This window comes from Rutidosis leptorrhynchoides, chromosome 5 (genome assembly GCF_046630445.1).
Source record: "Rutidosis leptorrhynchoides isolate AG116_Rl617_1_P2 chromosome 5, CSIRO_AGI_Rlap_v1, whole genome shotgun sequence".
In the NCBI taxonomy this organism is placed as follows: domain Eukaryota; kingdom Viridiplantae; phylum Streptophyta; class Magnoliopsida; order Asterales; family Asteraceae; genus Rutidosis; species Rutidosis leptorrhynchoides.
This window is the reverse complement of record NC_092337.1, coordinates 338,050,550-338,057,881: the sequence shown is the minus strand read 5'-3', so window position 1 is coordinate 338,057,881 and position 7,332 is coordinate 338,050,550. Positions and strand designations below refer to the sequence as shown.

At 31.4% G+C, this 7,332-nt stretch overlaps 1 long non-coding RNA gene across 12 annotated transcripts; it reads left to right on the top strand.

Annotated features, from left to right (window-relative positions):
• The first annotated feature begins 3,538 nt into the window (after nucleotides 1–3,538).
• Nucleotides 3,539–6,428, top strand: LOC139847112 (uncharacterized). Of its 12 annotated transcripts, XR_011759318.1 has the most exons (8): nucleotides 3,544–4,117; nucleotides 4,226–4,285; nucleotides 4,527–4,587; nucleotides 4,976–5,030; nucleotides 5,254–5,394; nucleotides 5,699–5,789; nucleotides 5,930–6,025; nucleotides 6,245–6,428. It is a non-coding gene; the product is annotated as an uncharacterized lncRNA (long non-coding RNA). The 12 variants fall into 12 exon arrangements; XR_011759315.1 differs by having other exon boundaries at nucleotides 3,539–3,879; nucleotides 4,085–4,117; nucleotides 4,527–5,394; XR_011759317.1 differs by having other exon boundaries at nucleotides 3,546–4,285.
• The last annotated feature ends 904 nt before the right edge of the window (nucleotides 6,429–7,332 follow it).

Genomic DNA, 7,332 nt, shown 5'->3' with positions numbered 1-7,332 from the left:
TGTTGCGTACAATCATGGGATCTTATGATTAATCTTCTCGTATTGTTTACGGGTGATCCTGAACCATATAAAATTAAATTATGAGTACATATATATATAATATCATGTTATTTTAGAAAGATGTGATTTATTTAATTTTCTCCAATTATTTTCGTAGCTAAACTAGTCTTAGATATCCGATCTCGTTTTGGTCATAGTTTCTTCATTACAACTCCGTTTACGTTGATTCAACTTGCCATCTCCTTGAATCGAGTTCCTCTATAAGACTATGAACTGTAAATACCTTAGTTTGTATTCGAAATCACAGGTCATAGGTCAAATTTTAGTGAAACTTATGAAGTTAATCATTTTTGTTACAAAAATATCATTTAATGACCATTTTTCTAAAAATACTTATACTTTGAATTAAATCATGAAATTTTTATGTGTTAACATATTCATAAGAAATATCATTTTTCCAGAATATAAACCTCCAATTCAAAGTTTAAGATGGTTTTTAATTATCCAACCCAAAACAGCCCCCGGTTGCACTCCGACGTCGTAAAAACAGTTTTTAAGGTGTTCTTTGAAAAACCAAGTTATACCTTGTTAAATTAGCATATATTTAAGTTATATTACAGGTCTTGAAGTATTTTAAAAGTTAAGTTAGAAGGATCTATTTAGTTTGCAAACAAGTTTGAAAACATTCAAACTATGTTCTTGTTGTTAAAATTTTATACCACAAAATAAGATAGCTATATATATATGAATCAAATAGAATTATGAACAAGGTTACTACCTCAAGTTACTTGGACAAGGTTGCTGAAAAAGAGGAGTAAAAACCTAGAACCAAAAGGGTGATGGAATTGGATGAAAGATTGGAAGTAAACTTGTGTTCTTGGGAAGGATTCTTGAAGTGTTTTTGTAAGGTTTTTCTTATGGTGTTTAAGTGATGTTTTTATGGCTAGATCTTCATGGATATTAGCTGAATGGTTATGGAGTTTAAGGCTCTTAAAAGTGTGTGTGTTTTTAGCTAGAGGTTTGAGGTAAAAATGAATCAAAAATTGAAAATGGATGGAGTATAAATGGTGGTGTAAAAGGTGTATAAGTTTGTAATTTTGTGAAAAGAACTTTTAATCATGTGAAATTGTCATACTAGATAACAAAAGTAGTTACCTTATACATAGGGCATGAACAAGGGCTGGTTGGTGGTGATTTGATGTGTATATACCAATAGTAAATACGTATAGAAGCTAGGTATGATACGAGTACATATACTCTAGATATACGTATAGAAATCTTGTGAAAAATGGAATGAGAATTCAAATATAGCTATCTTTTGTGAATACACTTATATTGTTTTATGTATTTAAGTCCTTAAAAAGTGATTAAATACATTACTTATACGATATATGTATAAACATTATAGGTCATAAGTATTTATGTCAAATAACGTTACGTATGGTTATCGTTTTGAAAACTTAAGTTAGTAGTTTCAAAATATACTTATAACTTATTGTTATTAATACAAAATGAGATATTAAAACATCCTTAGATCATGTTAAATATGTATATATACATATATATACACAAACGTATAATTATCATATGTTATATAGTTCGTGATATCATCGGTCAAACTAGACAGTCAAACGTTGTGTAAAACTCTTTTCAAAAACATAAGTTTCAACAATTTGGATTGCTTATCATGCTGGTAAGGTTTAAATTATGTAAATATTAATCTTATAAGTGTAAAACGAGCGGAAAAATCCGGGTCGTTACACACATTGACCACCAACTGACCACCAAACCACCATTGGATCAACAGAATGTAACCGGACCCCAGAGGACCACCGGACCCCAGAGGATCAACACCATACCAGCGGACCACCACTGAACCATCGAATTACATTATGAAATTCCAATTGAGACTCGAACTCAAGACCTCTCAACCACTCAAGAAGAGGCAATAATCACTATGCTAAATGAAAACGATTTTGTATCGATTATTTTCGTTATTTTTTTCTAATTTCTATATTTTTTTTCTCTGATTCCTAATATGTTGACATTATTTGTTATTTTATAATAATTAACATAAATATTATATGAATATGAATTTTGCTAATGACAACCCTTAGTTCTTTTGTTAACATGCGTTAAACTGTTATATATTTTAATAACTGTGATTTTGAATATGACTAATACTCGTTATTTACAAGGATTCGATGCATGTTAATGACAACTCTTAAAGTTTTCGTTAGCAAAATTCATATTATACATATATACTAGAGAACTAGATAATATAATGTTTTTTAGGATTATGAATGAGACGAGCTACTCGTGAGTTTGACTCGTTAAAAGCTCAATTTGAGCAGAGCCTAAACGAGTTCAAGTTCGGCCGAGCTCGACTCGTTTATTTATTTTTATTTTTATTTTTTTTTTCGGCAAAAAAACGAATACTCATATAGAAACGAAGCCGTTTTCAAAAGAAAACGCCCTCAACAAAGAATAAAAATAGAAGGAGGAAACGAGAAAGCTCGCACCTAGAAAACAAATATCTAAACGAGCCTCCGTAACAATCCGAAAAACCATAAACACAAACTAATCAATCAAAACCGATTACAACATGAAAAGAGGAATCACATCAAACTAACTATCAAAACGAACCCGGCCACTCAACCTCGAGGACCCGCCCTTTTCAATTTACCGTTAACCGTCTCTTTCAAGGAATTCTTCCCGGACCGATTCTCTATTTTGTATGATAACACATTGGCGGATCCGTCACCCGGTGCGCTTTCGCCGGCCAAACGTGTCATCATAACATCAAAAGCCGCAAAAGCCTCTGCGGACATATTACCTCGCCCGATTCGACTCGTTTATACCCTATTGTTTTACCATACATAAATTGTGATGATCCGTACACAATCAATTTTTACACACGCAATCAAACATGACTTAAAGTGTTATACCGTACAACATCATATATCATAAATCATACTGTATATGATTATATGGGGTTAAAAATAAGTGTGTACTCTATGGAGTAAAACATAATGAAAAAGAAAAATAAGTGGTCAAAAATTATTTCGACATTCCCTCCCGTTCCCAAATTTTTTAAAACTACTCAAATTTACTTAACTTCATAATCTATTAATGGAGTATCAAGTATTATACGTTCCTAACCCTTTGACTTAGGGTGTGTTTGGACGAAAGTAGCTGAAGCTGGAGCTTGTAGATGGAGCTGGAGCTTATGAGATACAGCTGGAGCTGGAGCTTATTTTTTAAGCTGGTAGCTGGAGCTTATTATTTTTTATAAGTGTTTGGTAAACTAGCTGGAGCTTATTTTCCAGTTCATAAGCTCTACTATTTTTCATAAGCTACTAAAAGTAGCTTATTTTTTCAGAGCTTATGATTTTCATAAGCTCTACTTTTTTTTCTCTACCAAACAAAGCTTATGACTTAGAGCTTATTAAAATCATAAGCTCAAGCTCCTATAAGCTTCCATAAGTTCCAAGAAGCTCGTCACCCAAACACACCCTTAAATGAGTAAAATGTAAGCTTTCATTGTGTTTACGTATTTTTAGGTTTTTGATAGCTTAATTCAATTAATTGATTCTTCTTCGTTAGCACCGATTCATAACACTCGATCCATTTTTCCTTCTCTATTCTTAGCGATTGAATATGGTGATTTTGTGACTGCTTCTTGCGATTAATGGCTTTAATGCTTTTAATCCTATATTTGTATGCGATTGAAATCGACCTCCATGATCAATTTAACAGCCTTTTGAAGCCGACGACAATGGAGGAAAATTAGGGTTTTTATTTGTGTTTCGTTGCGAGTACTTTCAATGGGGTTCACGGACGATTTTTATTCTTGTAAGCGGTCGATGACGTTGAAAGGTTAGGGTTTAATTCCTAATTATTATCAAACCTAGATGCTTTTATTGACTCTAAAATTTTTATATTTGTTCAATCAAAATCATTGATGCATTAGCTTTGTACGTTTTTTTTGTTGTTATTTCTTGATTTCCTCTTCGATTGATTGTGGCAATGTGGTATTGTTCATGTTTTGTTTTCGATTGCTGGAATCTAATGTTTGTCACAGTTATCTCTTCTGCGATTGTGAATGTATTCCCAGGTTAGTTTTCATTCTTGATTTTGGGTTTGTTTGAATGTGGTAATGTGTTTGTTTATTCATTTATTATTCATGTTTAACAATATTTCTCTGGTTTTCTTTTTATTTTAGGTTACTGCCTAAGTGATAATTGAAGCTCAATTCGGTAGTTTCTCTTTTGTCTTCGTTACGGTAATCCAATATGTTCTTGTTGTAGTTTTCATTTACTTATTTAGCATTAAGTTTGTTTTTCATTAAAGACTGCATATTATATGTTTGTTCTATGTGTGTTGTCCTATGTTTGTTGTTTTGTTGCATGTTCGTCATTGAATTTCATGTTTATACCCCTATTCTGATTAATGTTGATTTTTTATGTTCATTGGTGGTAATGTTGTTCAAACTTTTTTTTGTGCTGTCTCGGGTAACTCTTCAGTTTCGAGTACAATGGATATTGGTAGGTCAACAAGTACGGATTTATTGTCTTAATCCCGGAGGTACACCGCTTGTTATTTTATTTTATTTTACAACAGTCAACCTAAAATGGCGATACAAATATAATATAAATACACATGATAGAGTGTCATTATATTTATGATTGAATTTCAAATATATGATACAAATAATTGAAAATTTGATACATATAGTAGGCTTTTTTTTATAGATGTGTGCTTAATGGAGTCTTTTGAAATGAAAAATTTAGACAACAATGTCAAAAGATAGAGGGTGAATTGTTAGGTAAAAGAGGAAAATTGTGCTCTCATTATCATTGAGCTGCCGATGAGGAGATGAAGTCATCAATTTAAGGAATTTTCAAAAGTATAAGGAAGTATCCATTTAGGTAATTTAGCTAGTCTATCATATTCTTTTTTTATTGCATGACAGACCGAGTTACATAGCATAGCGTGTTTCGATTGTATCAAATGAGGCTGAACAAGAGGTACATGTTCTGTATTTTCTTGTTTAAGTTATTCAGAGTTTTTCATAGAATTATTATATGCTGTGTATTTCTTGGTTTCACCTTTTTACTATTGGGTTTTTATTTCAAACACACGAGAAAATCAGTTGCTTAATATTTGCAACACATGTAAATATGATCCAAAATATATTTGTACTTTTTTGCTGCACTTTTTAAATACACTTTGATAATAATGTTTAAACAGGTTGGTTGTAAGCGTAAGAAACCATCTGAACCAGATGCCATAGCCATAGGTGCTCCTCGAGCTCGCCAGTTTTTTAAAAGACTTTTCTGAATTGCCACTTGACAAAATGGAGTTTAAGCAGCCTTTGCAAGAGATTAAAAGGTTAAAAAATGAGTTGCAGATTCAACCAACTGTAAATGCTCAAGCAATTCCTTTAATGGTTGAGTTGGTTAATTGTTCTTTTTCTAGTTATTGATTGTCTTTAACACTACTTGCGAGCTGTAGATGACTGAAATTTTTATAATTGTAATATAATCATTGTATACAATGTGCAGCTCATGTGTAGATAGACCGAACTAGCTAGTGAACACACTACTAAAATATAATTGAGTGTACAATGTGCAGCTCCTAAGCTCTTGATTAGATTACATTAAAGAGCTGGTTTGATCCGTCTTTATCATTGCAGGATCAAATAAATTCAAATCCTATATCCTAAAGAAGTGCACAAAAAACACTGGGGAAGACTTGTTAGATATTGGAATAGAGACAAGGTTAAGGTATGAAATAGTCTTTAACTTGGTGTAACATTATTTTTTTTATATTAGGATATTTATATATTTTTTTTCAGGAGCTTAGCGAGAAAAATGAAAAGGGATATCCATTGTTAATACTTAATTTATTATTTTAATTTTAACAGATTAAAGAAGGAAAATCTCCAACTCGATTGGATATGGTTCGGAGATGATTTTCTAAAGGAGGCGCTTCTAAAAGCAAAGAAGCTGCAATTACAATTGTAAGTATTATTCTTAAATTCAGATTGCATAATAGAAGTTATAGATATATATCAGAGTGGTTGTGTGCTATTGTAATTATCAAGTCATGGCCATGATGAAACTTGCTTGTAGGGATCTATCTTATTCTATACTATATTACAGTTAATTAGCACGTCATATCCATTATAACTTGTACTTTTATGCGTATAAATAAAAATATATGGATGGTTTATATGTAGGTGGTACCATTGGATTAATAAAGATACATGTTGATCCAAGACGTTCTGCGTTGATGTTCATTGTCTTTACTTTCTTTGTCAAATGTTATTCGAAGTCTTTATATGTTGGATTATTTTTGAGTTTTTTTATGTTTAGTGTGCTCATTTACGTTATGAGAATTTTATTGAAATATAATTATGGTTTATTTCATGTTTAGTGTTTTCATTTACGTTATGAGAAAATTTTATTGAAATGTAATTGTGTTTTATTTCATATTTGGTTTTTAGTATAAAGCTGGAACCACCAAAATCGCCCAAAATCCGAAAACCAAATTGGATTCGGATATCCAAATCGGACTCAAAAATCCGATCTGGATTCGATTATCCGAGCTGGGCCCGAATATTCGTACAGGTTCCGAATACCCGAATCCGAACGGGAATCGAATATTCGAACCAGATCCGAATATCCATCTGCAACCGATCCGGAACTACTATGACTTTATATGACGATGTATAATTATGTCCTAATAAACTTGATATAATATCATTATATAAGGACCCTTTTTCATGGTACTTAAAAAACATATCTTTGCATATTAGGACACATTTTGTGGTTTTAAGGTTTAATAATATATTCATATTAGGACTTTTTTGGTGGTACTAACCTTAAAAATCATTATATTAGAACCCTCTATGTTGTATTAAAATAACACATTATTATATATTAGGACCCAAAGAGTGGTACTAAAGTAAAATTTGTGGATATTGTGACCTTTTTTCTTGGTACTAAACTAGTATACTGTTACATTAAGACCTTTTTTTATTGGTACTAATGTAGTATTTTTTTCATAATAGAACTCCTATTTGGGTACTAAGATACTAAAGTCTTAAAAATGAGACCATTTTTGTTAGTCCTTAAGTAATATAAAATTTTATTATGACCCTTTTTGTTGGTACTAATGTAATCTATTTTTACTTTTTGTGACCCTTTTGTATGTCTCAATATAAAAACAATGCTCCTAATATGTATTTTAAGGACCTTTCTTTGTGGTTGTTAATTATATTATAGGACCTGATCATTGGTTTCATAATCTTATGACCTTTTAGGA